This window comes from Heptranchias perlo, chromosome 5, assembly GCF_035084215.1.
Source record: "Heptranchias perlo isolate sHepPer1 chromosome 5, sHepPer1.hap1, whole genome shotgun sequence".
NCBI lineage: Eukaryota > Metazoa > Chordata > Chondrichthyes > Hexanchiformes > Hexanchidae > Heptranchias > Heptranchias perlo.
The window spans coordinates 117,372,647-117,398,570 of record NC_090329.1 but is presented as its reverse complement, the minus strand read 5'-3'; the positions used below and the strand labels follow the sequence as shown (position 1 = coordinate 117,398,570).

At 44.0% G+C, this 25,924-nt stretch overlaps 1 protein-coding gene across 3 annotated transcripts in view; it reads right to left on the bottom strand.

The window, feature by feature from the left end:
* acoxl (acyl-CoA oxidase-like) overlaps nt 1–25,924 on the bottom strand; it is a 294,551-nt gene that overhangs the window by 100,600 nt on the left and 168,027 nt on the right. The window lies entirely within an intron of this gene.

The following is a 25,924-nucleotide window of genomic DNA, read 5'->3' as shown; positions in this document are numbered from 1 at the left end:
GACTCACCTCTTGACTCCCCAAAGCCTTTCCACCATCTACAAGGCACAAGTCAGGAGTGTGATGGAATACTCTCCACTTGCTTGGATGAGTGCAGCTCCAACAACACTCAAGAGCTAACAACCTAACAACCTTCTCAAGGGCAATTAGGGATGGGCAATAAATGCCGGCCTCGCCAGCGACGCCCACATCCCATGAACGAATGAAAAAAAAGAAGCTTGACACCATCCAGGACAAAGCAGCCCGCTTGATTGTCACCCCATCCACCACCCTAAACATTCACTCCCTTTACCACCGGCGCACCGTGGCTGCAATGTATACCATCTACAGGATGCACTGCAGCAACTCGCCAAGGCTTCTTCGATAGCACCTCCCAAACCCGCGACCTCTATCATCTAGAAGGACAAGGGCAGCAGGCACATGGGAACACCACCTGCACGTTCCTCTCCAAGTCACACACCATCCCGATTTGGAAATATATCGCCTTTCCTTTATCGTCGTTGGGTCAAAATCCTGGAACTCCCTATCTAACAGCGTTGTGGGAGAACATTCTGAACAGACTGCAGCGGTTCAAGAAGGCGGCTCACCACCGCCTTCTCAAGGGAAATTAGGGATGGGCAATAAATGCTGACCTTGCCAGCGATGCCCACATCCCACGAACGACACCTAATTGCTATCCAGCAGCACTTGATGGAAGTGCACATCAGTTGAGGACAGAATTTGTCTTGGCTGTGTGCTCCCCCAACCCCCACCCACCCGTAAAATAACCTACTGACACTCAATGAACCAGCTAACGCATGATGAATGGCCACTTTTATAAGATACCAAGGGTGAAACTAAACCTTAGCATCAGTCATCACCTTCAAGCTAGGATTGGCAAGAAGGGAAATGAAAGGAAAGAAACAATTATATTTCCAATTGATTTTGATAAACAGGGAAAAATAATTTGAGAGGTGTACGTAACTCACAGCACCACTTTAGGTTCTGAAAAGAGGCAGCCATTTTGGATTCAAAAACAATAAGAATCCAAAACTCTACTGATTTGTTTTTTTTAAAATTTCCTATAGATCTTAAATTTGAGACAAATTGTTCCTGTACAATACAGTAATCTCTACAGATGTGGAAGTGTTGCTTAAACAACAACAATTTTCACTTCTATAACATCTTTAAGGTCTGGGGTCAAAGACACGCAATTTCCGAACTCTCCCCCCCCCCCCTCCCCACAACAGGCGTGTAGCCAATCAATATCGCTGGCTGCACGCCTGACTCATTATAATGAGGTCCCAGCAAGAATTTACGTGCTGCCTGGGACCATGTGAACAGGCATCGAATTTTGAGGCGATTAATTCACATGAGTTAAGGCTTAATTTAGAAGCAGAAAACCCATATGTTCTTTTGGGGGAATGGAGGTGGAGAAGGTCTGACATTTGACTGAGATGTGACAGTAAACACAAAGCTATTTTTTTCTATTTTTGGAACTGTGAAAGGGCACCGAGAAAACACACAAAAATAAAATTTCCTGCTTTGCAATTTCAGTGGCAATTTTCATCACATGAAATGTATGATTCATTTAAATCTTTTGAGACCTAGTCCACATGTGGTAGCCAATGTAATGAACTGCAAATTATATCTGATTTAAAAAAAAACTTTTGATTCCCCAAACTTATTTTAACTTTTTTTTAATATATATATAGTGCCTTTCACAACCTCAGGACATCCCCAAGCGCTTTACAACCAATGAAGTATTTTTGAAGTGTAGTCATTGTTGTAATGTAGGAAATGCAGCAGCAATTTGTGCACAGCAAAGTCCCACAAATAGCAATGTGATAATGTTCAGATCCTTTGTTTTAGTGATATTGGTTGAGGGGTAAATATTGGCCAGGACACCAGAGCAAACTCACCTGCTCTTCTTCTAAATAGTGTCATGGGATCTTTCACATCCACGTGAGAGCAACAGGGCCTCGGTTTAACGTTTTATCCGAAAGACGTCACCTCCAACAATGCAGCATTCCCTCAGTACTGGAACATAGGAACATGAGTAGGCCATTCAGCCCCTCGTGCCTGCTCCACCATTTGATAAGATCATGGCTGATCTGTGATCTCACTCCATATACCTGCCTTGGGGTGCACTGCACTTCATTACTGCACTAGAGTGTTAGACTAGATTTTGTGCTCAAGTCTCTGGAGTGGGACCTGAACCCACAACCTTCTTCTGATTCAGAGGTGAGAGTGCTACGGTTAAGGGGGGAATTATATAAACACTTGAAGAAGTAGGGAAGAGAGAAGAGTGGTATGATTCGAGTTGATAGCTCCGGCTATATCAGCATGAATGACCTCCTGCAGTGATCAAAATTCCTCCCTCAAACACAAATTATCCGATGGTTCATCTCATTGCTATTTGTGGGATCTTGTTGTGGGTAAAATGGCTGTTGCATTTACATCACAACTGTCACAGTCCTTCGTAACAACTCATCGTGGAGAATTCATTTTTGAGAAGTTTCTGAGGTATGACAAGGTCCTCTACTTTGTGTGATTTGATGCTGTGCGGAGTTAGCTCCAACAACATTTTAACCGGCAATTCATCTGATTTTTACACTAAAAAAAACTTAAGGAGTCATAACTTCACAGAGGACTATCAGATCTCAATAACTGAAAACAATTTAAGTACTGTGGATGCGAGAAATGTGTGCACAATACAATATTTGCATTCATATAAAACTAAGATTTTTATTTGTGGCTTTTAGTTGAGTCTGTAATCACTGAATATCTGTGATTTGCTTTACATTTGTGAATGATTTCTTTGTGCTTATTCAGAACAATGTCAGTGTTGAGCAAAGGAACTTAACATCTGCTTCAAGCATTTCCACACCAAGCAGACCAAGAGCCAGAAACAGAGTAAAGCTCCCTTTACTTTGTCCTAAAAATGTGCCCGCAATCAACTAAGTGTGCTACTTCCTTCACTATCGTAACTCTTTCCAATCCTCGGAGGAACATAGGAATTGCTAGACGGAAAAAGACCCAAGGTCCATCTAGTTCACTTTCTACAATCCTGGTAGACGCATGGTATAATAACAATGGAGTTGTTGACCAATCATAGCGATCAATCTCTATCAATTAGTCTACAACATACCCAGACATGAGGCGAGGAAAACCCCATAGATCCAAAGTCATCTGTTCCTCCCAAGCATACTACACGTACCACACGTCCTGTCACAAATTACTTATACAGTGCATCCCAAAATGTTATTTTCTGAAAGAAATCTATCGAATTTGTATTTGAATGATTCAATACTAACTGCTTCTACCCTCTCCCTAGGGAGCCTGTTTCATAGATTGATCTCAATGACATATTGTTTCCACAGATTCGTTTTGGACTTACCCCATCACAAGCACAGTCCTCTGATTCTATGTTCTGGACAAGGTACATAGGAACATAGGAACTGGAGTAGGCCATTCAGCCCCTCGTGCCTGCTCCGCCATTTGATAAGATCATGGCTGATCTGTGATCTAACTCCATATACCTGCCTTTGGCCCATATCCCTCAATACCTTTGATTGCCAAAAAGCTATCTATCTCAGATTTAAATTTAGCAATTGAGCTAATATCAACTGCCGTTTGCGGAAGAGAGTTCCAAACTTCTACCACCCTTTGTGTGTAGAAATGTTTTCTAATCTCGCTCCTGAAAGGTCTGGCTCTAATTTTTAGACTGTGCCCCCTACTCCTAAAATCCCCAACCAGCGGAAATAGTTTCTCTCTATCCACCCTATCTGTTCCCCTTAATATCTTATAAACTTCGATCAGATCACTCCTTAACCTTCGAAACTCAAGAGAATACAACCCCAATTTGTGTAATCTCTCCTCGTAACTTAACCCTTGAAGTCCGGGCATCATTCTAGTAAACCTACGCTGCACTCCCTCCAAGGCCAATATGTCCTTCCGAAGGTGCGGTGCCCAGAACTGCTCACAGTCCTCCAGGTGCGATCTAACCAGGGTTTTGTATAGCTGCAGCATAACTTCTGCCCCCTTGTACTCTAGTCCTCTAGATATAAAGGCCAGCATTCCATTTGCCTTCTTGATTATTTTCTGCACCTGTTCATGATACTTCAATGATCTATGTACCTGAACCCTAAGTCCCTTTGGACATCCACTGTTTTTAACTTTTTACCCTGTTATAGCCGTTTTTGATCCAAAGTGGATGACCTCACATTTGCCTACATTGAATTCCATTTACCACAGTTTTGCCCATTCACCTAATCTATCAATATCGCTTTGTAATTTTATGTTTTCATCTACACTGCTTACAATGCCACCAATCTTTGTGTCATCGGCAAACTTAGATATGAGACTTTCTAAGCCTTCATCTAAGTCGTTAATAAATATTGTGAATAATTGAGGCCCCAAGACAGATCCCTGCGGGACTCCACTAGTCACATCCTGCCAATGTGAGTACCTACCCATTATCCCTACTCTCTGTCGCCTTTCGCTCAGCCAGCTTCCTAACCAAGTCCGTACTTTTCCCTCGATTCCATGGGCTTCTATCTTAGCTAACAGTCTCTTATGCGGGACCTTATCAAATGCCTTCTGGAAGTCCATATAAATAACATCCATTGACATTCCCCTGTCCACTACTTTAGTCACCTCTTCAAAAAATTCAATCAGGTTTGTCAGGCACGACCTACCTTTCACAAATCCATGCTGGCTCTCTCTGATTAACTGAAAATTCTCAAGGTGTTCAGTCACCCTATCCTTAATTATAGACTCCAGCATCTTCCCCACAACAGATGTTAGGCTAACTGGTCTGTAATTCCCCGGTTTCCCTCTCTCTCCTTTCTTAAAAAGCGGAGTGACATGTGCAATTTTCCAATCTAGAGGGACAGTTCCTGAATCTAGAGAACTTTGAAAGATTATAGTTAGGGCATCTGCAATGTGCTCACTTACTTCCTTTAAAACCCTGGGATGGAAACCATCTGATCCTGGGGATTTGGCACTCTTTCGTGCTATTATTTTCTTCATTACTGTTGCTTTACTTAAGGTGAAATAATTTGTCATGATCTACATTATCTCGTCCCTTTAGAATCCTAAAAAGGGGAATCTTATCATCTCTCAACCTGCTCTTTTCCAGTGAGAACATATCCAATTTAGGTAATCATAGAATCATGGAAAGGTTACAGCACGGAAGGAGGCCATTCAGCCCATTAAGTCCATGCTGGCTCTATGCAAGAGCAATCCAGTTAGTCCCACTCCCCGTAGCCTTGCAATATTTTTTCCTTTCAAGTACTTATCCAGTCCCCTTTTGAAGGCCATGATTGAATCTGCCTCCACCACCCCCTCGGGCAGTGCATTCCAGATCATAACCACTAGCTGTGTAAAAATGTTCTTCTTCATGTCACTTTTGGTTCTTTTGCCAATCACCTTAAATCTATGCTCTCTGGTTCTTGACCCTTCCGTCAATGGGAACAGTTTCTCTCTATCTACTCTGTCTAGACCCTTCATCATTTTGAATACCTCTATCAAATCTCCTCGCAACCTTCTCTGTTCTAAGGAGAACAACCCCAGCTTTTCCAGTCTACCCACGTAACTAAAGTCCCTCATCCCTGGAATCATTCCAGTAAATCTTTTTTGCACCCTCTCTAAGGCCTTCACATCTTTCCTAAAGTGCGGTGCACAGGACTGGACACAATACTCCAGTTGTGGCCGAACCAGTGTTTTATAAAGGTTCATCATGACTTCCATACTTTTGTACTCTATGCCTCTATTTACAAAGCCCAGGACCCCGTATGCTTTTTTAACCGCTTTCTTAACTGTATGCTTTTTTAATCTACCACCTTCAATGATTTGTGCACATATACCCCCAGATCTCTCTGTTCTTATACCCCTTTTAAAGTTGTGCCCTCTAGTTTATATTGCCTCTCCTCATTCTTCCTACCGCAATGTATCACTTCGCATTTTTCTGCGTTAAATTTCATCTGCCATGTGTCCGCCAATTCCACCTGTCTACATCCTCTTGAAGTCTATCACTATCCTCCTCACTGTTTACTACCCTTGCGAGTTTTGTTTCATCTGCAAATTTTGAAATTGTGCTCTGTACACCCAAGTCCAAGTCATTAATATATATCAAGGAAAGCAGTGATCCCAGCACTGACCCCTGGGGAACACCACTGTACACCTCCCTCCAGTCCGATAAACAACCGTTCACCAATACTCTCTGTTTCCCTTAGCCAATTCTGTATCCATGTTGCTACTACGCCCTTTATTCCACAGGCCGCAATCTTGATGATAAGCCTACCCATGCGGGACTTTATCAAACGCCTTTTGAAAGTCCATATACACCACATCAACTACATTGCCCTCATCTACCTTCTCTGTTACCTCATCAAAAAACTCAATCAGGTTAGTTAAAACACGATTTGCCTTTGCAAATCCATGCTGGCATGCCCTAATCATTCCACACTCGTCCAAGTGACTGTTAATTCTGTCCTGGATTATCGTTTCTAAAAGTTTCCCCACCACTGAGGTTAAACTGACTGGCCTATAGTTGCTAGGTTTATCCTTACACCCTTTTTTGAACAAGGATGTAACATTTGCAATTCTCCAGTTCTCTGGCACCACCCCCGTATCTACGGATGTTTGGAAGATTATGGCCAGTACCTCCTCAATTTCCACCCTTACTTCCTTCAGCAACCAAGGATGCATCCCATCCGGACCGGGTGACTTATCTACTTTAAGTACAGCTGGCCTTTCTAGTACCTCTTCTTTATCAATTTTTATCCCATCCAGTATCTCAACTATACTTTCCTTTACCGAGACTCTGGCAGCATCTTCTTCCTTGGTAAAGACAGATGCAAAGTACTCATTTAGTACCTTGGCCATCTCCTCTGCTCCATGAGTAGATCTCCTTTATGGTCCCTAATCGGCCCCACCCCTCCTCTTACTACCCGTTTAATGTTTACATGCCTGTAGAAGACTTTTGGATTCCTTTTAATGTTGGCCACCAGTCTATTCTCATAATCTCTCTTTGCCCCTCTTATTTCCTTTTTCACTTCCCCTCTCAACTTTCTATATTCTGCCTGGTTCTCACTTGTGTTATCAACCTGACATTTGTCATACACCCCTTTATTCCGTTTCATCTTACTCACTGTCTCTTTTGTCATCCAGGGAGCTCTGGCGTTAGTTGCCCTACCTTTCTGCCTCGTGGGACTGTGCCTAGACTGTACCCGAACCATCTCCGCTTTAAAGGCCGCTCACTATTCAATTACAGTTTTACCTGCCAATCTATGATTCCAATTTACCCGGGCCGGATTGGTTCGCATCCCATTGAAATTGGCCCTCCTCCGATTGAGTATTTTTACTTTTGAGTGGTCCGTGTCCTTTTCCATAGCTATTCTAAATCTTATGATACTATGATCGCTGTTCCCTGAATGTTCCCCCACTGAGACTTGTTCCACTTGGCCCGCCTCATTCCCTAGAACCATCGCTTCTCATAATCCAATCCCTTTATCCCCTCAATCATTCTGGTTGCTCTCTTCTGTATCCTTTCAATAGCAGCAATATCCTTTTTGTACTGTGGCAACCAGAACTGTACACACTTATGGGTGGGGTCTCTGAATGAGATTGCCAATTTAGGAGGCTTCCCGCAAGCTGATGAATACAATACTTAGTGCAGTCTGGAGCACTGGTCTGTGCTGAGGTACCTGATCTCAACCAATAGGGGCTCTATAATTAGTCTTGAGTGACCCAGAGGGAGGGAAAGTCAGCCAGGGTTTTCCCTCCTGCTTGATATCCAGTAAGTGGTATTGAGGGATATGATATGTCCTTCCACCCATTACGACCTTCATGGGTGGAAGGAAGGGAAGAAAGGAACGTTACCTATAACTTTTGCCCTATTTCACTCAGCAGCACTGTGGGCAAAACATGAACACGCAACGTCAAAGGTGACAAATAAAATGCTTCACAACCTTAAAATATACAAGTGGTTCGGTCACAACAGAGTGAAATCTTTGAAAAATATATGTTCTCATCCCGGCTGAAAAAAAATGTTAGTATTATTCCAATGAACAGTATAAGGCACTAAGATTATTGTACAAATGCTTATTGCGTTTGAATTGAAAGGGTGACTCCGCAATCTGGCACTTGTAGCTTGGGAAATTGCGGGTGCGCCCCCTGTGATCACCGCTCGGGAATTATCCCTTAAATTCCTCACCGTTCTACTTTAATAGAGGTGCTAAACCATTTAAAATAAACAAGTTAACATTTCCGTTAAAATATAGGAGAAATTTAACACATTAAAGTCTTCGTACCCTAAACTTTGCCCAGGATAATTTTACGGCCAAAGAGAATGACCTTATCTAGTTTGTACTACTTTACTCTGTTTTACAGAGCTGGTGACAAGTTGAAACAGTGCAGCCTAGTTTTATCATTCGTAGAAGAGATGACTCAGTATCACAAGGCCACTTGATGATTTCATATAATGCAGTGCTTGTGAAACAATATGAAGATAATTTATACATGCAGTATCTGAACTACAGAAGCTATTACTCTGATGCTGGGAAAACCCTTTGGCATTAGCTCGAAAGTGACTAATGTGCCGATGCGATACACTTGCTGTAAACTGATTACTGTACCCATATACAATCGCTTGAAGAAATAAATAATCACAGCTACAGAGTTATCACTCGCTCCGTGCCGTGTCAGCCGTGGCTCAGTGGGTAGCATCCTCGCCTCGAGGAAGATTGTGGGTTCAAGTCTCACTCCAGAGATGTGAGCACAAAATCTAGGCTGACACACCATTGCAGTACTGAGGGAGTGCTACATTGTCAGAGGTGCCGTCTTTCGGATGAGACATTAAACCGAGGCCTCGTCTGCCCTGTCAGGTGGACGTGAAGGGGAGTTCTCCCCGGTATCCTGGCCAATAATTATCCTTCAACCAACATCGCTAAAAAAACAGATTATCTGGTCATTATCTCATTGCTGTTTTTGGGATCTTGCTGCCGCGTTTTCTACATTACAACAGTGACTATGCTTCAAAAGTACTTCATTGACTAAAGTGTTTTGGGATGTCCTGAGGTCATGATAGGCGCTATATAAATGCAAGTTCTTTCTTTCATGTAGCAATGTGTGAAGAGCCATTACAGCGCATAGGAACAGGAATAGGATATTCAGCCCAAAGAGCCTGCTCTTCCATTTTGTTATGATGGCCCTTTTATCTTTTTAATCCCAATTCCCTTCCCTTTGTCCATATCCCATAGTACCATTACTTCCCAAGTATCCATCTCCCTGTTAAATGCCTCAAAACTCTCCATCTACAGCCTTATGGGGCAGTGCGCACTATATCCCCATAACCCTTTGTGTGAAGGAATTTTTTCTAGACCCACTGGCTTAGCCTGAATTTTAAAATTACGTCTCCTCAGTCCAGGTTCCAGTACAAAAGGGAAAAGTTATTCCCGACTCACTTTCTCAATTCCTTCATTATTTTAAACACCTCAATCATATCCCCTTAACCTTCTCTTCTCCATGGAAGTTTATCCAGTCTTTCATCATAGTTAAATCCCTTCATCCCAGGTTTTATTCTGGTAAATCATTAAAGGACTCTCTCTAAGGTGCACAATATGCTTAAGGTGGATGCACAGAAAACACAGTACAGTACTCCAAATGAGGTCCTAACAGTGGTTGCTATAATGCACCCCTTAGCAATGTAACAAAAAAAGACTTGATTTTAACTCCGTCCAACCAGCATAAATGAGGCGGGCAGTGGCCGGAAAATGGCACTGGGTCACTTACTGCCCCCGTTAAAGCTGCCGATCCGGCCGCCGCCATCTAGGGTAAGGTCCTGAGATGGCAGCCAGAGCGCCTGCCTATTTCAGGAAGGAGGTTACTTGGCCTCCTCCCGATATCCCCACCATCACAGAAGCCAGTCTTCAGCCAATTCGATTCACTCCACGTGATATCAAGAAATGGCTGAGTGCACTGGATACAGCAAAGGCTATGGGCCCCGACAACATCCCGGCTGTAGTGCTGAAGTCTTGTGCTCCAGAACTAGCTGCGCCTCTAGCCAAGCTGTTCCAGTACAGCTACAACACTGGTATCTACCCGACAATGTAGAAAATTGCCCAGGTATGTCCTGTCCACAAAAAGCAGGACAAAGCCAATCCGGCCAATTACCGCCCCATCAGTCTACTCTCAATCACCCGCAAAGTGATGGAAGGTGTCGTCAACAGTGCTATCAACCGGCACTTACTCAACAATAATCTGCTCATCGATGCTCAGTTTGGGTTCCGCCAGGGCCACTCGGCTCCAGACCTCATTACAGCCTTGGTCCAGACATGGACAGAAGAGCTGAATTCCAGAGGTGAGGTGAGAATGACTGCCCTTGACATCAAGGCAGCATTTGACCGAGTGTGGCACCAAGGAGCCCTAGTAAAATTGAAGTCAATGGGAATCAGGGGGAAATCTCTCCAGTGGCTGGAGTCATACCTAGCACAAAGGAAGATGGTAGTGGTTGTTGGAGGCCAATCATCTCAGCCCCAGGACATTACTGCAGGAGTTCCTCAGGGCAGTGTCCTAGGCCCAACCATCTTCAGCTGCTTCATCAATGACCTACCCTCCATCATAAGGTCAGAAATGGGGATGTTCGCTGATGATTGCACAGTGTTCAGTTCCATTTGCAACCCCTCAAATAATGAAGCAGTCCGAGTCCACATGCAGCAAGACCTGGACAACATCCAGGCTTGGGCTCATAAGTGGCAAGTAACATTCGTGCCAAGCAATGACCATCTCCAACAAGAGAGAGTCTAACCACCTCCCCTTGACATTCAACGGCATTACCATCGCCGAATCCCCCACCATTAACATCCTGGGGGTCACCATTGACCAGAAACTTAACTGGACCAGCCATATAAATACTGTGGCTAAAAGAGCGGGTCAGAGGCTGGGTATTCTGCGGCGAGTAACTTACCTCCTGACTCACCAAAGCCTTTCCACCATCTACAAGGCACAAGTCAGGAGTGTGATGGAATACTCTCCACTTGCCTGGATGAGTGCAGCTCCAACAACACTTAAGAAGCTCAACACAGTCCAGGACAAAGCAGCCCAATTGATTGGCACCCCATCCACCACCCTAAACATTCACTCCCTTCACCGCTGGTGCACCGTCGCTGCAGTGTGTACCATCCACAGGATGCACTGCAGCAACTCGCCAAGGCTTCTTCGACAGCACCTCCCAAACCCGCGACCTCTACCACCTAGAAGGACAAGAGCAGCAGCTACATGGGAACAACACCACCTGCACGTTCCCCTCTAAGTCACGCACCATCCCGACTTGGAAATATATCGCCGTTCCTTCATCGTCGCTGGGTCAAAAGGTTACTGCCAGTGCATGCAAGGCCCCCCAACCCTGGAAATTGCCACACACCAAGGCTCCGATTGTCAGCTGGCTTAGCTTGGGAACCAGCCAATTTCCTGTCCTTCCAGAACTGGCCAGCTGCAGCACAGTGCCCATTTGGCACCCACAACTCATCAGCAGATAGTAAATAAGGCCTGGGCCTCGAAATGGCTCCAGCCTGATGCCGGCAAGGACGGGCGTATAGTGGACACACTCTGGTGGTTAACATGAGCCTTTTAAACTTATGTAGTGCTGTCTCACATCTCACTTCACAGAAACGTCCCAAAACACTTCACACACAATGAGTTATTTTGACTGTTGTTGTGTAGGCAAACACGACAGACAATGCATGCACAGCAAGATCCCACAAACAGCAACTAGGTAAATAAAAATTATTTTTTAACGTTTTTTTTGAGTGCCATAGGTTAAAGGAGGAATATTGGACAGGAAACCAAGAGAACTTCCTCCTCCTCTTCGAATAGCGCCACTGGATCTTTAACGTCCACCTGAACCACAGGAACGGTTTAATGTTTCATCCGAATGACAGCAACGCCCAACAATGTAGCACTCCCTCAGTACTGCACTGAAGTCAGCTTGCTTTATGTGCTAAAATCCTGGAGTGGGACAGGAAATCCCAACCTTCTGACTTAGAAGTGAGGCTGTTACTACTAACCACACCATGCTTAAACCAATGACCTGAAACTGCAAAAGAAGAGGATGAATGCAAACTGGGCCTAGGTATTTAAACTATTTTCAACATAGCTGGTTCAAGGTACAGGATGATATTCAGATTGGTCTGGTGTCGTGACAGTCCATTTTCTTGTAAAATTGTAGCATCAGCTTCTCAAATGATCAGTAGGTCCCTGTTTCCATCCCTGGACTGTGCTGTATTAGCTGGTTTCAAACAATCACAGTAGTAGTTGAGAGTTCTACAATCGGGCTCAGCAAATCTGGGTTAGGAAGGTGAAATACCAGCTCGGATTTGTGGTCCTGATGGATGTCTAGTGGCCCCTACTGGAAAGTGCGTTGTATGGAAGTTAGGTGAGAACAGGATCAGGTCATCCACAGCTGAATAACATACTGACACGCACTGACCAGGCTCACAGATGAAAACTGACCACTTTGGTGAGGTCCTGCAGAACTGCCGGTGTCTGTGAAACTTTATCACAACAAGAGTCAGAGTCTTCAGTGGAGGATGGGGAGGAAAAAATTAATTGCTCACGGCCCAACACAAAAGCACATTGGAAGATATTAAACTGTACGGTGAATGCTATTAATTCAAGGATTGATTTCAGCAGTTCAGCAGGTTTGGATCAGCTGCGGTTTATCTAATTTGGGGCAAGTTCTTATACATCTCCTCAAAACTGTCTTTTACTAAACTGCCTTTAACTATTTTGGGCTAAATTTGAGGAAAAAAAATGTTGCACCAAATTAGGCTAAAAACGTAAAACATAATCAACATAGCCTTAATGTTTGATAAGCATTGATTAATTGTTCACACTAGCGCTATGAACAAATTATTGAATTTGAATAAAGTAGCAACTTGTTGAATACTGCCTGACCAATCTTAAAAACTGTTTTGAGGAAATGACATCCCAAGTGAAGTGTGGAAAACCCTACAATGTGGTGTACCTAGACTTCTAAAAAGCCTTTCCACATGAAAGGCTACTAGTTAAGCTCAAAGCAGTGGGGATTCAGGGTAAACCTTGGGGATAGATAAGAGTAGAAACCAATGGGCACTTGTTAGAGGAGTTAGTTATGATGGAGTGGAGGCAGCTACTGAGTGGGGTGGCCCAAATATTGATGATGGGACCCCATAGTGGGGTAGAAATTTGTTACGGCCTGTTTTCGGGCATGTAACTGCAACGCGCATGCACGCGTACTGGGAGGACCGATGGTCACCCGAAATTGGACCTTATTTTAATAACTGGCTGCCTGTTGCGCCTCCAGAGGCAGGTCGCCCATTAGCGGTGCTCCAATCTGGGCCACTTGCCTCACCGGCAACGGCATTCAGGTACATCTGGGGGGGGTGGGGACAGTGAAGAAGAATGGTAGGGGTGTGATCGTCGGCTAGCAGCAGTCCTCAGGATTGCCACAGTAGGAAGTAAAAAAAAAACTTGCTTTTTGGTGATGGCTGCTCGTTAGGCTTCAGCAATCTCACCAAAACCTGCATGCAGCAGACCTGGTGCCTGCGCTCAGCACTGACAAATTCTGCTGAGAGACCCTTAAACAGCCGACGAGCCCCTCATCAGCATAGGCAAGGGGCCTAAGGCCTCGGCCGCCTGAAAATCATCCGTGGCCAATATGGCGTTGGACATATTTCAGGCGTTCTTGGGGCGCAGGACAAAGACCTGTGAAATTAGTTATTTTTGCCATCCGCTTTCCAGGTGGAAATCAGGGGCGGTGAGGACCAATTTCTACCCCAGCGTTTCTAATTTGCATTTGATTTCGGAAAGTCCGATTAACTCAATCAATTTACAAATAATACCAAGCTAGAAAGACAATTGATACTGAGAAGAAGCTGGACAGCTACAAAATGAGTTTGACAAAATATGTAATTAGGTGTAACAATGGTAGATGAAACCTAATATTATACAGACAAGTGTAAAGCACTGCCCATAGGAATAAAAATGGGTGACAAATGTATTCCGGATGGGCAATAAATGCCGGCCTCGCCAGCGACGCCCACATCCCATGAACGAATATAAAAAAAAATTGTGTTGAAATAACTGAGGGTGGAGATAAAAGAGATCTAAAGGTGTTAGTAAATTCAACACTCAATGGGGTCTATTTTGACTTTTGGGTGTCCAATCGAAATGGATTTCCAGATATTGGGATCATTTAAGAAATACTTAGATGCCACGATGTGGGGGGGTGGGGAGGGAATCTGTAGGGTATTTCTGAAGGATGACTCTAATGGCTGAAGGTGAACCAAATGTCTCTCCACAACCGTATTGTTGTGATCATATGGAGATCTCTTGCTCCATATATTTAATAATTTAAAGCAGCCTCTACAATCATTTGTTTGATTAATGTAGCAACAATAACGCCTCAGCATTTTAACCAGACTAGTCGACGAGGTGTCACTCATTAAAATCACTCATCTTGGCCTAATCTTGATGGGTGCTACTTTAAAAAATAAGCTAAGTTCCATGTCTTTAAATGGGCTTACAGGCTGTTTCACTTCTACTGATAATGACAGATCTCCTACAAGCACATAAATAGTGGTTAACAGTCACTACAAAAATCAGCTACAAAACATGGATGGCACAATCGGAATATGACTCAACCGTCTTCCTAGCTTGGTATTATTTGTAAATTGACCGAGTTAACTGGCTTCCCTGATTTAACCAGCTATTTTCTTTATTGAATGCTAAGATACTTCCCTAAATAACTCAGCCCGAGAGGGAAGATCAGCTTGAAGTTGTCTTAATTTCTGAGATACAGTAATATAAAGTTTGTTCTATTTGTTTGCTTTCAGTTATGGTCAGTCAGACCATGTGGGTGTTAATAGGACCACAGGTTGCTATCAGACCAGGCTCAGTGATCTTAATCACACCCACATGGGCTGACTGACCACTCGAAGTATTAACAAAGGCAATAGACGTCACGTCACAATAGCTCAGTACAAGTTTGGGTTATTTTGGGAAGTGCTTTACTAATAAAGAAAATTGTGTGTGTGTGTGTGTGTGTGTGTGTGTGTGCGCGCGCGCCCGCGGGTAGGTTGGGCGGGAGAACAAAGTTTAATACGCCAGTGGAAGTTACAGTCCCAATATTACAAAAACACAATTTCTATACATAATTAATAACATGGATGTGTTTTGCTTTGCAGCCTCATCATATCACAATCAACCGCAAATTGTGTGATGTTTGATAAATGTGTACCATCCTGTGCCTTTGGGAGGTGAGCACCACTCTAATGACATCACAACAGTCTCATAGGTGCAAAGATGTAGTTATATAGCTGTGCAATAATGCAGTTTTTTTTTATTGTACACCACATTTTACTCCATGGATATTCACTGAAAAGGACATTCTTGAGCACATGAAGCAAACAACCAAACGCATTAAAAAAACTATTGTGAGCTCCCTCTACCTACAATCCGCTACAGATCTTCTGTACTGTTTATACGAGCAGTCAACCTACATGTTGTTTGGTAGGATTAAAAAGAGAGATGCATTTAAAGTGAGTAATGCCCTGTGCCAGAAAAAATTTTTTTGATTCCACAGATACAGGTTTCATCGATGGTATAACTACTTAAACTAAGGCCTATCACCTCCCACACACTGACATTTTCCTCTGGCTTGGGCCCAAAGCCACCATTCATATGTCCCGAGTTGGTACAATCCTTTAACACAATATCAATGATTTGGATAGTAATGGATAATAATGTCAAAAGAAAAAAGACTTGCATTTATATAGCGCCTTTCACGACCTCAGGACATCACAAAGCACTTTACAACCAATGAAGTACTTTTTTAAAGTGCAGTCACTGTTGTGATGTAGGAAACGCGGCAGCCAATTTGCGCACAGCAAGGCCCCAAAAACAACAATGAAATAATGACCAGGTAATCTGTTTTAGTGGTGTTGGTTGAGGGATAAATATTGATTGGGACACCAGAGATAAATCCGCTGTTCTTCTTCGAAATAGTGGCCATGGGATCTTTTACGTCCACCTGCGAGGGCAGACAGGGCATCAATTTAACGTCTCATCCGATAGACGGCACGTCCGACAGTGCGGCACTCCCTCAGTACTGCACTGAAATGTCAGCCTGAATTTTGTGCTCAAGTCTCTGGAGTAGGACTTGAACCTCCTGACGTTCTGACTCATAGGCGAGAGTGCTACCAACTGAGCCACAGCTGTGACGTCAACTGACTATAAAACTTGCAACAAACTTGCAACCAGGTTTCTATTCTTAAATCTCAGTGTAGCTTACTTTTCATTTTTTTCTTGATACTTAGAATCTGATTTTATATTTTCTGTTATTGTTGGTGCCAAATCAAGGTTCACAGTGACTTTTCAGAGTATGAGCATAACTTTGATATTTATGTAGTGTTAGTCATCATTTTAATTTAAAAATTTGCATTTCTTTCTGGCTTGCTGCCACTTAATGCCCAACATTTTAGTGCAGTCTGATGGTAAGAAATGACACGGGGGCATAACCTTAAAATTAGAGCTAGGCCGTTCAGAGGTGATGTCAGGAAGTACTTTTCCACACAAAGGGTAGTAGAAATCAGGAACTCCCCCCACCCAACTCCAAAAAAAAAAGCTATAGAGACTAGATCAATTGAACATGTCAAAACTGAGATTGGTAGATTTTTGTTAGTTAAGGGTATTAAGGGTTACGGAATCAAGCTGGGTAGATGGAGTTGAGATACAGATCAGCCATGGTCTAACTGAATGGCGGAACAGGCTCGAGGGGCTGAATGGCCTACTCCCGTTCCTATGTTCCTACTTTACTGCTAAGTAAAGGGATAATTCCCTCAGTATTTTTTATGCCCCATTTATTTCACCAGTTTCCCACTGACAGCAATGCAAACGTTGGCAGGAAAATGGGAAATATAAATGTAGCATAAAGAGCCCCTTCCACTGGCGGTAACAAATACCCAGGGAGGAAAGGGTGTCTGACAGCAATGCCTCCTGTGTAAGTGAGGAGTGTACAATTCCTGGGTTACTGACTGAGGCTGCTTCGTTTGGGCGTGCTTCCTGCAAAACCAAAATGTTGATCCTGCCTCGGACGCAGCATGCGATCCGAGCAGCGGGAGCCTTACGCAGTTGGCTGCTATCTCCCAACACTTGGATGTCACAGCTGCCCGTGGGTGGGGGATAGAGGGAGAGAATGTGCAACAGCGTTTGGTGCTCTGAGCACTCACTCGTGACATGCAGAAGCACAGCAATCAGCACTTTCCAAGTGGGTAACTTTGTTACACTGCCTGCATTGGGGATGTCTGCTAAAGGCTAGTCTGCTTGCTCACTGCACTGTATTTCCGCTCTGCTGCTGTATTTGGCAGTGTGCCGGGACTTTACCTGATGGAAGTGCCCTATCTATCAGGAGCATATGTTGACCCTGTATGTTCTATGCCAGGAGCAGGCAATATATTCACGATGCAAGCAACGAGTGACACTAATCTGACACTTGAACCCGGCTGGCTCCTCAAAGTTATCTCCAATGTTACTTCACTCACACACATTGGGGAGCAAATTTCCATAAGGGTTCTACTGCTCAGCCGAAGTAACTTCAGCGGAAGAACCGCCAAAATCCCGGGAAAGCAGTGTAAACAAGCGGGAGAACATTCACACAAATTCACCCCCACTGTGTTATCTCATGGGGAGCACCAGGTGGACCGTGGTGAGGCCCCGCAGTGAGGGAGCGTAGATACTGGGACAACGTTCATTAGGGGGAAAGATTTATTGCAGCAAGTGATTTGTTATTGTTTAAATCCACATTTGCACTGCCTCTGGGCTTTAGTGTGCAAAATTGCAATACTTGGGCAGTTAGTTTGCAGGATTTGCCATTGTGGTAAATCATTTGCCCTAAGCATTTTACTCAGGTAAGCCCAGTGCATATGCTGACATGAGTTGCTTTGCTCCACCTGTGCATGTGGAGCTGTGACCTTCCTGCTCAGGGTACAAAATGTACAAGAGGGTCCAAGGAAGGCCTGATTACAGGAGAAGATTTCACCAAAAACAAGGGGACACAGAAGTTGCATCTAGATTGGTATGGTTCTTGACATTTAGCAACAGTGCAAGGAGTGTTTTTTTCTAAACTGGCAGGAAACATTGTAGAGTCTTATCACATTGAAGAAAAGGTAATCTCCCCAGCTAGCAATTAAACTTGAACCTTTGTAACGATGCACACAACTCCCCCCTTTATCAGAAGTGCTCCATTCAGCAACTAGCTAGCTAACAACAAAGGGATGTTTATTTTATTTTGCTGAGTGTCATTTTGTTAATCTCACCGTGCAGCAAAAACACGAACAACACATAACAGAGGCGTAATGAAACCTTTGGAACACAACTTATCAGACAGAACATTTAGAAACAAAAGCAAAAGATCCCTTCACCCCCCCTCCTAGAATCAAAACATTTTAGTGCCAGCAAACTTCAAATTAGTACAAACTAATTTAGGTTTAACAAAGTCCAATTTAGTACTGGCACACTTCAATTAAGTGCTAGTAGACCTCAACTTAATATTAGCATGAATTAATTTAGTATTACCATACATTAATTTAATATTAGCATGTATTAATTTAGAAGTAGCAGACTTCAGTTTAGTAATAATACACTTTAATTTAGTATTAGCAGATTTCAGCTCTGGAAAATAGCTGTGGGCTTCACAAATATTTATGATTCTATTTATTCAAAAAACAGTGTCATGGATACGATACACAAGGACAGCCAGAGCCCACGGAACTCTGTCCCGACTGTCAGGAATAGGAGGGGGGAAAATTAGAATTTTGGGAAAAAATATAGAAACAAAGGCTTGAATTTCTGCGGGGGTTTCTCCCAATCATCCGCTGTACCTTGGGTGGAAGATCTGCGGGAAGGCTGGAGAAATGGCGTTTACGTCGTCTTTCTGGAGTTTCCGCGGATCTTCCGCCGATGTTATGGCAGGACGATCTGCGGAGGTTCTACCCTCAGGTGTTCTGTCCTACCTCCACCTGTGTCTTACAGTCCTCAGTGTCAGGGACAAAGCCAGGATTTTCAGAATGGGAGGGCAGACTGTCATTTTCAGAATGGGAGGGCTGACTGTCATTTGGGGTTGGGTGATGATGTTACCCACAAGAACACTGAGGGAGCTGAGAGAGAAAATATTCTATCCAATGTTGAATATCCCAGGGGCAGGGAGAGAAACAAGAACCTTTAACAAACTGCATTCGTCTTCCCTCCCTCGCTATACTAACTCTACTGCAATTCTTAGTGTTGCAGAAAGAAAGAACTTACATTTACTTAGGACCTCCCAAAGCTCTTTACAACCAGTGGATTACTTTTGAATTGTTGTTTTGTAGGCAAACATGGCAGTCAATTTACAATCAGCAAAGTCCCACAAAGCAGCACATGACCTGTTTTGGTGATGTTGGCTAAGGAAGGAATGTTGGCCAGGCTACTGCTTTTCAAATTACTCATTCTCAGGATGTGGACATCGCTGGCAAGGATGGAATTTATTGCCCATCCTTAGTTGGCCTGTAAAGGTGGTGGTGGGCCTTCTTCTTGAAGAGGTTTGATACAGCTGACTAGGCCACTTCAGAGGGAAGTTAAGAGTCAACCACACCGATGTGGGACTGGTTCTTGCCCTGAGATCATCTACGTTCACCTCAGCAGGCAGACAGACAGAGCCTTGCTTTAACATCTCATCCCAAAGACAGCATCTCTGAAAATGCAGCACTACCTCACTACCGCTGTGAAATGTCAGCCGAGATTATGTTTGACGTCCACAGTGGGATTTGAACCCGTTATAAAAATAGTTAACCATGGACTCTTCTGGGTACTTCTCTTTTTTTAGTGCACACTTTGCTTCATTTGTTGATATAATTTGCTTTAACAGTGCATTCTTTGTAACTTTTGCGATTTAATTGAAAAAGGCTTACTAAAGAAGAAAAGATTAATAAAGGCGTGGAACATATCTAAAACATAATGAAAATATGTAACAAATTTGAACATGTTTGATTGACTTGGTTGCATTTTTAAAATTTGATAATTTGAAGAGGGAAGACATCTATCCTGTGAATATTGGTAACTTGAACCGAGCGGAAATGTGGCCCAAGTTTATTTTAAACAACAGAATTTGCAGAACTGTTCCCTCCTCTTTGGCTGACACACTTACTGTGGACTCAGTAACATATGTGACAGTTAATTGAAAGATGCCAGTGCAAACAAGGGGAAATATTGGTGGCAAGTTAAACACTTCCACCTACTTAGCTGAAAATCTATTCTTTACAACGTGAAAAGCTTCCCCCACCCATGGTACTCAGTTCGATAACTGTTTCTGAATCAGATAATGCCAGGTAACAAGATGCTTGTTTGTGCAGCAAAGCGGTGTTCCTGCATGGGAGAAGGCTCGTGTGGAGCATAAATGGCCTGTGTCTGTGCTTAAATTCTATGTAATTCTATGAATAAGCGACTACACTTCAAAAGAAATTAATTGGCTGTGAAGCCCTTGGGTGAACTGAGAATGTCAAAGGCAAGTTCTTTATTTCTTTGATGTAAATGGAAAGAAGCTCCCTCAGTGGCTTAGATCAACAACTGGGTTCAGCCCTCCTGAATTGGTGCGGGGGGGGGGGGGGGGGGAATCACTATTCCGCATGAACGAGCGGACGGAGGACGAGGGCAAGGTCGAGCTTGAATAAACTGCGGACACTCAAAATCGAGGCTCACACATGAATAGCTGCCACTTGGAGGGGTGGGGGGGTGGGGGGTGGGGGGGAGCTGAAGTACTGGGGAACGCCTGCTGCTTGTGAAACTGTTCCGCCCCAGCAGGATGTCAACACCTTCAGGAGGGGAGAGAAGAGAAAAGTGGTGAGAAAAAAAACTCCCTGTAAACAGGGAGAACCCAGCAATCATTTCTTGTGAAATTCCTAGCTCTGCTACTTATCAAATAGAACAGAGGAGGCTGCAGAGATGTGGTTGTGATCAAGTTTCCATCCATTTCTATAAATTGCTCTACACCCACATTCTATACTCACTTTGCATCTAAGTCACCGGCCAACTACACAGATAGAATTAATAATCAAAACATGAATCAGTCGTAACATTAAAGAACAAAACCTCATAAGGGAAACAGCAATTAAATTCAAAAATAATCTTAACTTTTGTTAAGGTATTTCCATCTAGCATCGTAGCATTAACATTATTAATTAATCTTTCAACAAATTCTCTGGTAGCTTGCATGTTGCTACAGGAAAGGAGAAAAAAAAGTGTCGTTCTGGGTGGATGTGTGAGGCGGCAGTGTTGGTGTGTGTTCAGGCTGTCTTCTGGTAAAATGCTTTTAAATAGGCAACTGTTGAAATAACTGCTACTCACAAATATCATAGTGAGTTGCACCAGAAGTGCATTTAGAGTGAAAGGCAATATGAGCAGTGTAGGGATTATGTCGAATGTCCTGACAGATGTAGTGCAGACGTCTGCTGCAGTACTGATTAGATGTATTGTATGTAACAGGCCAGCTATATACCGTCATATTATTCTGCTACAAAATTTCAGCCTCTTACAATTGACATGAAATTTGCACATTTTGTTTTTATTTTGATTGGAGCAGGGATGGTGGGGGGGGGAAAGAGATCCTTACTGATTGCTATTAATAATGATTATTTTTCATTTTCATGCATTTCATTCATGCTCAAAACCACCTTCTCAGGGAAACTAGGGGTGGTTAATAAATGAAGCCTTGCCTGTGTTACCTACATTACGGGAACAATTCAAAAACATTATAATTTCAGTGAATACAGCGCACCCTCTCTGTTGTGACTGATGTGTTGGCATCTTGCTGTACACGAAAGAATGTGATAATAACTTCATTAAATAAACAGATAACCAGCTTCATTAAATAAGCAGGTTAACAGCTGTCATCAAATGAACAAGTTAATGGATCATTAAATGAGCAGGTTAATGGATTCCAATAATGGACAGGTTGGTGGATTTATTAAATAAACAGGTTAATGAATTCATTTAATGAACAGGTTAATGGATTCATTTAATGAACAGGTTAATGGATTCATTTAATGAACAGGTTAATGGATCATTAAATGAACAGGTTAATGGATTCATTTAATGAACAGGTTAATGGATCATTAAATGAACAGGTTAATGGATCATTAAATGAACAGGTTAATGGATCATTAAATGAACAGGTTAATGGGTAAACGGAGCGCAGGATCGGCAATAAAAGGAGGAGCGAGAGAGGAGAGACAGCGGAGCGTGTGATCAGCGATAAAAGGAGAGAGAGCGGAGTGTGGGATCGGAGATAAAAGGAAGAGAGAGAGAGAGCGGGATCCGCGATAAAAGGAGTGGGAGAGAGCGGGGCATGGGATCAGTGATAAAAGGAGGAGCGAGAGAGGAGTGAGAGCGCGGAGCGCAGGATCGGCGATAGAAGGAGGAGAGAGAAGAGAGAGCGGGGCATGGGATCGGCGATAGGAGGAGAGAGAGAGGAGTGAGAGAGCGGAGCGTGGGATCAGCGATAAAAAGAGGAGCGAGAGAGGAGTGAGAGCGCGGAGCGCAGGATCGGCGATAGAAGGAGGAGAGAGAAGAGAGAGCGGGGCATGGGATCGGCGATAGAAGGAGGAGAGAGAGAGGAGTGAGAGAGAGCGGAGTGTGGGATCAGCGATAAAAAGAGGAGCGAGAGAGAGGAGAGAGAGAGAGTGGAGCGCGGGATTGATGATAAAAGGAGTGACAGAGAGCGGAGCGCGGGATCAGCAATAAAAGGAGGAGAGAGAGAGGAGAGAGAGGGAGAGAGAGAGAAAGAGCAGAGAGCGGGATCGGCGATAAAAGGAGGAGAGAGAGAGGAGAGAGAGAGAGAGAGAGCGGAGAGCGGGATCAGCGATAAAAGGAGGAGAGAGAGAGGAGAGAGAGAGAAAGAGCAGAGAGCGGGATCGGCGATAAAAGGAGTGAGAGAGGATAGAGAGAGAGCGGAGTGCGGGATCAGCGATAAAAGGAGGAGAGAGAGAGAGCGGAGCGCGGGATCAGTGATAAAAGGAGGAGAGAGAGAGAGCGGAGCGCGGGATCAGTGATAAAAGGAGGAGAGAGAGAGAGCGGAGTGCGGGATCAGTGATAAAAGGAGGAGAGAGAGAGAGGAGAGAGAGCGTAGTGTGGGATCGGCGATAAAAGGAGGAGAGAGAGAGGAGAGAGAGAGAGAGCGGAGCGCGGGATCGGCGATAAAAGGAGGAGAGCGCGCGTCAGGGAGAGGGGTGAAAAAACATCTAAAGTGGCTTCAGCAGAAGGGAAGGAGCTGATTGGTGAGTAGCTCGTGAGTGTTCTTTTCCTTGTGAGTGTTTTTTTGAAGTCTTTAATCTTATTTTTGTTACGTTTAGTTAATAATACAATAAATCGAGGCATGGCAGGGCACCATAGTCCCGAATGCACATCCTGTACCATGTGGGAACTCCAGGACACTTCCCGTGCAGGAAGTGTCATCAGCTGGAGGAACACGAGCTCTGGGTTTCGGAGCTCGAGTAACAGCTGGGGTCACTGCAGTGTATCCGCGAGCCTGAGAGCTACGTGGATAGCACGTTTCAGGAGGTGGTCACCCCGCAGCTTGAGAGAGTGCAGGTAGAGGGGGACTGGGTGACTGCCAGATAGACAAGGAGGACCAGGCAGGTAGTGCAGGAGTCCCCTGAGGGCATCTCGCTCTCTAACCAGTATTCAGTTCTGAATACTGGTGAGGGAGAGGGTTCCCCTGGGGAGTGCAGCCAGAGGCAAGACCAGAGCACCATGGATGGCTCAGCTGTACAGGAGGGCAGGAGAAAGGTCAGGAGAGCGATAGTGATAGGGGATTCTATAGTTAGGGGAACAGATAGGCGTTCCACCGGCCGCAGACGAGATTTCAGGATGGTATGCTGCTTCCCTCGTGCCAGGGTCAAGGACGTCACCGAGTGGCTGCAGAACATTCTGGAGGGGGAGGGTGAACAGCCAGAGGTCGTGGTCCATATCGGTACCAACAACATAGGTAGAAAGAGGGATGAGGTCCTGTAGGCAGATTTTAAGGAGATTAATAAGCAGGACTTCAATGGTAGTAATCTCCAGATTACTCCCAGTGCCACGTGCTAGTGAGTATAGAAATAGGAGGATAGAGAAGATGAATGCGTGGCTGGAGAGATGGTGCAGGAGAGAGGGCTTTAGATTCCTGGGGCATTGGGACTGGTTCTGGGGGAGGTGGGACCTGTACAAGCCTGACAGGTTGCACCTCAACAGGGCCGGGACCAATATCCTCATGGGGAGGTTTGCTAGTGCTGTGGAGGAGGGTTTAAACTGGCTTGGCAGGGGGATGGGAACCTGAGCGTAGATTCAGAAGGGAGAGAAGCAGAGCTGGAAATAGAAGGCAGAAAATTAGTGAGTGAGTTTGGAAGGCAAAGGAAACAAAGGTTAGAAACTAGACAAGAAAAGAGTTCGGCAGTGCTTAATGGTATATACCTCAATGCAAGGAGTATAGTGAATAAGGCAGATGAGCTCAGGGCACAGATAGACACATGGAAGTACGATATCTTAGCTATTACAGAAACATGGCTTAAACAAGGGCAGGAATGGCAGCTAAACGTTCCTGGTTACTGGGTTTTCAGACGAGATAGAGAGGAGTATAAAAAAGGAGGGGGGAGTGGTAGTATTGGTTAAAGAAAAAATTAGGGCTGTGAGGAGGGATGGTATGTTAGAAAGATCATCAAATGAGGCCATATGGGTTGAACTAAAGAACAAAAAAGTGGCAGTCACACTGCTGGGACTGTACTATAGACCACCAAACAGTCAGAGGGAGATAGCAGTGCAAATATGGAGGCAAATTTCTGAGAGAATAGGGCAGTAATATCAGGGATTTCAACTACCCTAATATTAATTGGGATACAATCAGTGCAAAAGGTATAGAGGGCGCAGAAATCTTAAATTGCATTCAGGAGAACTTTTTTAGCCAGTACGTAACAAGCCCAACAAGAGAGGGGGCAGTTTTGGATTTAGTTTTAGGGAATAAAGCTGGGCAGATGGAAGGAGTATCAGTGGGAGAGCATTTTGGTGGTAGTGATCACAATTCAGTTAGATTTAGCATAGTTATGCAAAAGGACAAAGATAGAACAGGAGTAAAAATTCTAAATTGGGGAAAGGCCAATTTTACTAAGCTGAGAAGTGATTTAGCAAAAGTGGACTGGAAACAGCTACTTGAAGGTAAATCAGTGTCAGAGCAGTGGGAGGCATTCAAGGGGGAGATTCAAGGGGTTCAGAGTAAACATGTTCCCACAAAGAAAAGGGGTGAGACTGCCAAATCTAGAGCCCCCTGGATGATAAGGAGCATACAGGGTAAGATAAGGCAAAAAAGGGAAGCTTATGTCAGACACCGAGAGCTCAATACTGCAGAAAGCCTAAAGGAGTATAGAAAGTGCAGGGGTGAAATTAAAAAGGAAATTAGGAAAGCAAAGAGAGGGCATGAAAAAATATTGGCAAGTAAAATTAAGGAAAACCCAAAAATGTTTTATAAATACATAAAGAGCAAGAGGATAACTAAGGAAAAAGTAGGGCCCATTAGAGACCAAAAAAATAACCTATTTGTGGAGGCAGAAGATGTGGGTATGGTTCTTAATGAATACTTTGTGTCTGTCTTCACAAACGAGAGGGACGATGCAGAGATTGTAGTTAAGGAGGAGGGGTGTGAAATATTGGATGGGATAAACATAGTGAGAGAGGAAGTATTAAGGGGTTTAGCAATTTTGAAAGTAGATAAATCGCCAGGGCCAGATGAAATGTATCCCAGGCTGTTAAGCAAGGAAGGAAATAGCGGAGGCTCTCACCATCATTTTCCAATCCTCCCTGGCTACAGGTATGGTGCTGGAGGAATGGAGGACTGCTAACATTGTA